The following is an 8,226-nucleotide window of genomic DNA, read 5'->3' on the forward strand; positions in this document are numbered from 1 at the left end:
CCCCACCGATCTTATACTTATCTAGCCAATTTGATTGATTCGTCTTGATGTGGTTGCTTGATGATTCGATCTAACTTATACCCTTAGGGTTAGTCATAATAGTTATGACTAATTAAGATTAGATCCATTGTAATTATGGATTTACTTGAGATGTAAATTAATAATTAAAGTATTAAAGAGACCTATATTAAATCTCCTCAATAATATTATATTGAGGGGTCTTCCATCATTGTAGAGTACCATGCCCTCTTGATGTTGATTGTTCTTGGCTGGATACAGTGGGTCGTTGCATCAGGAGAGAAGTAACCGCTCTATATGCGGGGTGGAGATGGGGTTGGGTCCAAGATCTATCAGGTGAGGATCTAATGATATCTTCACTCGTGCTCAATGGTGGGTCTGATTTAATTAAGGAATGAAGTCAAGATCTGTTAGGTGAGGTCTCAGAACTTAGAGACCAAATCCGCTGTAATTTATTTGAGAAGTATTGGGCAAGAGTTGTCCACTCATTAGTTGACACATTCACCAAGATCTGTCAGATGAGGTGGGTGACAATTGATGGGACCACAGTATCTGCAAGAAATCCTAACTCATGAAGGGATTTCCGCTTTCCAACCCAAGGAGTGTTGGAATTCAAAAAATTAGTGGGAGCATATTTGTTTTAAAAATTTCTAGAATAAATATAAAATCAAGCACAAATATTTAGCTAGAATCTCTACTCTCTGATAGAATTAAAAATTGGCTTTCAATCCTCACAAACTTAAAACCAATTGACTAATCGATCAGTTATAAAGACTGGCTTAGAAACCTAAAATGGTTTTAAGCTCCGAGAAGTTAAGCTAACCAGGATATCCCTAAGTCATCAAACCATCTGACACTAACCAAAGAGCAATCAGTTCATGATCATTATCTGACAATGATTCAGGACTTGGATGAGCTTGAGAAGCTCAATATATCCAAGCACAAGGAATCACAAATGGATTTGATCCTGTAATTTCTTACTAGTTCATATGGATAGTTTATAGTAAACTACCACATGAATAAAATCGATTGTACCTTGGTTGAGTTGGTGACTATTGATGGGACTTTAAAAAGTTCAAGGAGAAGGATTCTTGTATACCTGGAGAACCTAGAGAAAAGGATAAGGGACATACCTTCAAAAGGTATAAGTAGATAGTGAATGCCATAGGATCTGAGAGATCCATAGATGAGATAAATCAGAAGTATATATAGTACCTCAGATTTAATAATATTGGAAAGGACAGAATAAATAAATTGAAAAGGTATGAGCTAGGCTCATCGACTCTTGAGTCATTTTTAATTTATGGATTCTGCCTTCAAGAATACATGGCTAAATCATCCAATGTAGGACATGGGGTAAGGACTACTAATATACTTGCCCTGATACATTCTAATGTATGCAGCCCATTTGATGAGCTGGTTAGGGTTGATTCTCTTTCCTTCATTACTCATATTGATGACTATGGGTATATGTGTGAGATACAAATCTGAAAGTTTTGAAAAGTTCAAAAATTCAGATATGAAGTAAAGAAATAAATTAGAAAGACCCTTAAGGTTCTTTGATGAGATCGAAGAGATGTATGCCTTAGTGAGAGCTTCTAATCTATCTCAAGAAAATGACATAATCTCATAATGAACTCTTTTTAGTGCACCTCAACTCGATAAGGTGTCAGTGAGGAGGAACTGGACTCTATTCGATACAGTCTAATCCATAATGAGCATCATTGATCCTCCCTTATTTTCTTTAGAAATATGCTTCACTTAATGAATAGAATTTCCTCTAAGCCTTTCCTATCATGCCGTATGAGATGTGGCATATATAGAATGTTTGGCCCATGTCAAGTGTTGACATATGGACCATGTTAGAGGTTAGATCTATGAGACTCCTTTCAAGATATCTTAAAGAGTTTTATGAATACTATATTTCTTCTCATAGATCACAATGTGATTGTGGTCCGATATGCTATGTTCTTGAAAAAATAGTTTGTCCAAGATGGAATAGTGAGAGGAAGACTGAGCTCAAAGAGAAAGTCTCTTTAGAGCAATAACTTATAGAACTTATTCATGTTGAGCCAGTACATGTAGTCCCTCCTTCATCTTATAATCTCCAGTCTTACTCAAAAATACTTAGGTATTTTGACATAGGACATAGAGGAAGTATTCCTCATGAGAGATAAAGAACATGAATTTGATGTGATCAAATCACCTGATGTGATCAAATATTCCTTGAGAAAAATATGTGTTTATAAGAAGGTCAGTGGGAGTATTGTCACGATCCTCATATTGTATGTGGATGACATCCTCCTAATTAAGAAAGTTATTCCTATGCTGATATCGATTTAAAATTTGGTTATCTAAACAAATTCTCCATAAAGTACCTCGAGAAGCATCCAATAAGGATTTATGAGATAGATCCAGGTCCATAAGATAGACCTAAGCAAATGCTAAATTTTTCATAAAAAATATACACAGAGGAAGTGCTGAAAGGGTTCAGCATGGATAACTCCAAGAAGGATTTCTATCCTTTAGGCATGAGACTGATCTCTCCAAGAAAATATATTGTGACACATTTGAAGAGATTCAGCATATGAACTAGATCCCTTATGCTTCAGCTAAAGGGAGCCTTATGTAAACCATACTATATACATGATCCGATATAGTCCTTGCTATGAGTGTCATGAGCAGACATTGGTTGAATCCAGATTGAGAATATTGGATAGCTGTGAAGAATATTTCTAGATACTTAAGAAGCACTTAGGATGTGTTCATGGTCTTTGGGAGGAGAAGAAAAATTAAGGATAAAAAGATTTACAATTCAGACTTTAAGTATGATGTTGATGGTAGAGAGTCTACATTAGGATTATTTCCTTGTGCAATGGGATTCGATAAATTAGAAGAGTTCCAAATAATCGATCATTGTAGATTTTAGAAGTCGAGTATGTCACTACTTATGAGGTGGCTAAGGGAGTATTATAGTTTGTTGCAGAACTAGATGTAATGTCATGAGAAGACACAATACTGTTCTTAAGCAGTGATGGCGCCATAGCTCTAGCTAAGGAGCTAAGGTCTCACTAGAGCTCTTAGCACATAAGAGCGATGATTCACGATTATTTCGAGAAGTAACACTTCGAGGATCAGAGTAAATCTCATGAAAATGTGGGGGCCCATGACTAAATGATTTAGCTAGTCAGAACTAAGGCACATCTTAAGAAGATGGGGCTTAAGTTTGTGGCAGATTGGCTTTAGTGTAAGTGAAAGATTGTTAGATATATGTCCTAAAAGTCAATTAGGCTGACACATTAATTCTTTCTAGGACATAATTTTATACTTAATTTAATTAATTAGTGCAGTTAATTCTATTTATGTAGTATATGTGTTCATGAGTCATTCAAAAAATTAATAGATAATGACACATATTCTTAAGAGTTAAGAATTGAGACGTGCCATTGATGGTTAATTTCTAAATTACTCCCGATTGAAGGATCATCACAGAGTGATGATTGATCCAGTAAGATTGGTGCATGGATCGCCTTCCTTAAAATAGATAAGTCTCGAGTCTACAGTACGGGGATACTGAAGCGAGAGTACAGAAATTTGTTAGAAAATAAAAGTACTGAATGTGATCAATATGACAAGTCATTTAGATGTCTACTTACTTATTAGTGATATTCTCGATGCTATAGTTGCGTGATTGATTCTTAGATCTGCGGTACTTCGATTGTTTACAATGAAGTTGTTGTAGTTTGCTTGCACCATAAATCAGTCTTCTAGATATACAGAACTCTGAGGTGTATGTTAGCTATAGTAGATTCATTGTAGGAATAGGGTGTGCATTAAGATGGGATCTATCGATCTTAGTAGAAAATGAGCAGTCATATATGATTTATGAAATTGAGTTTGAAAGATTTTGGCCAGGGCAGTGTGAATGATGGAAAAGAATTTTATCAGATTTTACAAATGAACTCAAGTCGAATAAATCTTTCATATGACAGACAATAGGGTTTGATGAGTTTTTCATAACTTCTGTCTTGTCGGGACTCACAATAGAAGAATTGAATTATATGGTAACTACATCTAGAGATTCATCCTTCTATTCTGTTAGATTATCACTTCATACTACTAGGCATCACTAATGGATTGTGAGATAAATGAGAATTATTTTGATAGTCCATAATTCTTGATTGGTGAGTTGAAATTATTCCAATCTGTTGAAAAGAGTTTCAATGATATTTTGACGGAAATCAAAGTATTTCTCATTACCAGACAGAATAGAACCTATGAGGTCATGCATAAAAGAAATTCTGACTGATCAGACTGTCGAATCATGATTTCAAATTGCAAATCACAAGTAGTCCTAATTATCAATTTTAATTGATGATTGGATTTAAATGTAAAAGTTATATAAGGGCTTACTAAGAGTTAGTAAGTTATAGGAGGACTAAATTGTAAATATTGCTAAATTATTTGACTTGATTAAATATGTGAATTGGATCCTAATCGAATTAAATCAGATTTAATTTGATTAATTTTGGTTTGAGTTTGACTTAAATTAGGTTTCATAAGTTTAATGAGATTTGACCAAATGAACACTTAACCCAAATCTATCTTGATTAGGTTTCATCTAATCTTTAGCCGTGTTTGATTTGGATAAGGTCTTAGTCAATTTAAATCAGATTTAATTTAATTTGATATGGTTTGAATTTAACTTGGATTAAGTTTCATTAGTCTAATGGGATTGGACTTAATTTATATTGAAACCTAATCTAAGTTGGACTTCAAATATGATTTGAATTTGAACCCAAACCAACCCTTAACCAAATTCAAAGAGGAGTTCTACCCATAGAAGGACTCTCCCTTTATTATGTGGTTCCTCCTCTTGTTTTCATTGGAGAAAATATGGCATGGAAAGGTGGGCGCACAAGAGGGAAGGGCGGCACTTATCTCCAAGAGTCTAAGTGATCTTGGACTCCTGACAAACCCTAGCCTCTTAGGATTTAAATAGAGGGGATTTGTTGGGACACCTCAGATGGATGAGATCTGATCTTGGACACCCCAAGAGAGAGGGTGTGTGTGAGATAGGGAGGATGCCAAGGTGGTTGGCATGAAGGATTTTCCATGGGGAAGAAAAGATGAGACACCAACTCTCATGATCCTTTAATTTTAACAACCAAGAGTAGGTTGTTTGAAGGTAATCTCCTCTCTCTCTCATGTCCTAAATTTTTCTTACCCTCTCTTACAAAGATGTCCAAGAGTTGGACATAAATAAAATCAGATTTGATCTGATTTTTTTCTCCTTCTTGGTCTATGCCATGGACATAAAATTTTCTCTTATCTTTGTCTAAGAGTTGGACATGATTAAAATCAGATTTGATCTAATTTTTGTCTCTTTTTATTTTTTAAAGATGTCCAAGAGTTGGACATGATTAAATTAGATTTGATTAGATTTAATTTTTTTAATCCATGAGATGAACGGTTCTCCTCTACCTTTTTCAGATCTAATCCAAGGGTTGGACAAGAAGGAAGAAGAAAATAATTTGATCTCTTATCTTCTCTAATAGATTTTTGATTTTTTCTTGAAAAGAGAAAAGTGAAAAAAAATCAAATGTGATCTGATTTCATCATCCTCCTATTGATCTGATTGATTCTCTTGAGAAGAATATCAAAAGATCAATCTAATTCGATAATTCAGGAAGCGATCTCTGCAAGAGAGCTAACACCTCGAGAAGATCGAGTCCTCCTAATCAAATCAATTTTGGTAGATATCCGTAGAGGTCAGACGCATGTACGGTTCTACAAAAATCTCACCAGATTACCACAGATCATCGGATCATTGTGAAGATCTACCCGCACAAAGGTAAAGGTCTAAATCTGATTTTTATTTTCAGTATCTTAATTTCAGTATGCAAACTTTTCTGGCATATATAGATTAGATCTATAATTTTTATGCATGTTAGATTTAAAATAATTTTAAATCTAGATCGATTTCAATTTTTGCTGCATTCACAATTTTTAAAAGTTAAAAATCTGTATGTTCTGATGTTCGCATGCATATCCCGGAGGTCGGACTTCCTACAGGATGATTCATAAGGTTGGTGATAAACTTGTGCTGATCCGATAGAGGATCCTAGATTGAAATTATGATGATCTTTTCGATATGGATTTTCATCCTGATTTTCGTGGAACAACCAATGCTTATTTTGAACATGCTTCTTGATCTATTGTTCGAGTTGTCTAGATTTGACCCATCCTGATTGTTAGATATCATTATCTGAATAGTTGTGCCCTTTCTCTTTCATAATTTTCCACCATCATGATCATCATCGATTTATGATATCTCTGATTATTGATTTCGACTATATATAGATGCCATCAATCAAATGAGGATATTGAGCAAGGACATAGACACTCTAATCCTAAATCAAGATAGATCCTAATCCTTATTTCTAAATTAGTCCTTTTTGAATCAAGAAATTTGGGATTTATAGTGATTCGAGTATCAAGGCTTGAAAATAGAAATCTAATAATAATTTACTATTTCTAGTGTTGATAGTTGATCGAAGATGTGCTAAGATTATGTTGATTGTTGGACATGCTAGTCACGGACTGATAAAGCAATTCCAGAGTTCGTCGACTATAAATGTAAGAATCCCTATACATGATCACCATTATGTATATTATTTTTATCATTAGATTTGTATCGTTGCTTTTGTACCGTTGGATTTGTGTTGATGGATTTATCATGTTTGAGATACTCCTGTTTCTCATATAATTTTTCTACATGAATATATTATGTATTGATTATATGTGTATCAGTAATTGATGATATGATTATACGGATATGATATACTTATATGATATACTTATCTTGATCACACTATAAACTAGAATTGATATGACAAAATCAATATAAAATATTTGGATGGAAAAGATGTGGTTTGGACTAGCCTTGTCATATGGATAGCCGGCAAGGAGCTTATGCCTGGGACAGCCCACTAGGAGCTTATGCCTGAGACAGCCTCTAGGAGCTTATATCTGGAATAGTCCATCAAGAGCTTATGCCTAAAACAGCCTCTACGGGTTTACGTATGAAATTTTGAGTCAGGCCAAGATTGAGGCATGATCTTGATTAGTCCAAAGCCGAAAAGAAAAAAAAGGTTAAGAAAACTAAATGTGTAATAAGAGAAATAGATGACAAGACAAGAAATAGATGCTGAATAAAAGGGTTTCACTGGTTGATATATGACGACATATCTCTTTTAACAAGACAGATAATTGACACATATTTTGATAAGATAAGATATGAGATTTTATGCTTATTTGCTTATCTTTATTTTTAGATTATATTATTATATTGGTGTGATATGTGGGATCTTACCAGACTGTAAAGCTCACTATCCTTTCATTTTTCTTTTCTTTTCAGAGTTGCAGGATGCTTATGATTGGCTATGGTTGTATTCGCGGGTGAGCAGATAAATAGATAGAATGTCATCAAGACCAAATGGATGATTGAAGGAATTAAATTTATAATTATACGAGTTTTACTAATTATTATTGAAATTAGATCATTATGGATGTTGATGTTGTAATAAATTTTAAAAGGTCTTGCATATTCTTTAGGGCTTGCTCTAAGGAGTGTGTGGCCATCGCATACTCAATCCGGATGCCGGATCTGAGGCATGACACCTGCTTACAAGTATATCTATGAGTGCCTGCTTACAAGTATACTATCTTTTGGAAACATAATTCCCGTGGTTGGTGGGTGCTTATCATGCTAGATTGAGTATAAATTAATTGCTGTGACATCTCAATCAGGATAAGTTTACAATTTCCAATTAAAAAGCATGAAGGGTTCTATCTGCTGGTTGGTATGAATCTACGGCATAAAGAACTTATCAGTATAATATAGAAACGAGAAATCAAGGTTTGCTAACTCTCTTGAACCAAAAAAGGGTGATAAAACATTGTACATTACATGGTAGCTATTTTTGGCAAAATATTTACTTTCTGTCATACCTTGGCATCGATTAGGTGACATAACTTAATCATGTCCAAAGGTTGGGAGTTTGGTTGTGCTTTGAAAATAGATAGCTGTTGAGATACAATTTGCATTGTTGGACGAGAATGTGGGCTATTGTCCAAACACTTGAATGCTGTCATTACCACCGTGACTAACTCATTTGCAACTTGAGTTGTAGGAGGTGATAGTCG

Source organism: Elaeis guineensis, chromosome 11, assembly GCF_000442705.2.
Source record: "Elaeis guineensis isolate ETL-2024a chromosome 11, EG11, whole genome shotgun sequence".
Classification (NCBI taxonomy): domain Eukaryota; kingdom Viridiplantae; phylum Streptophyta; class Magnoliopsida; order Arecales; family Arecaceae; genus Elaeis; species Elaeis guineensis.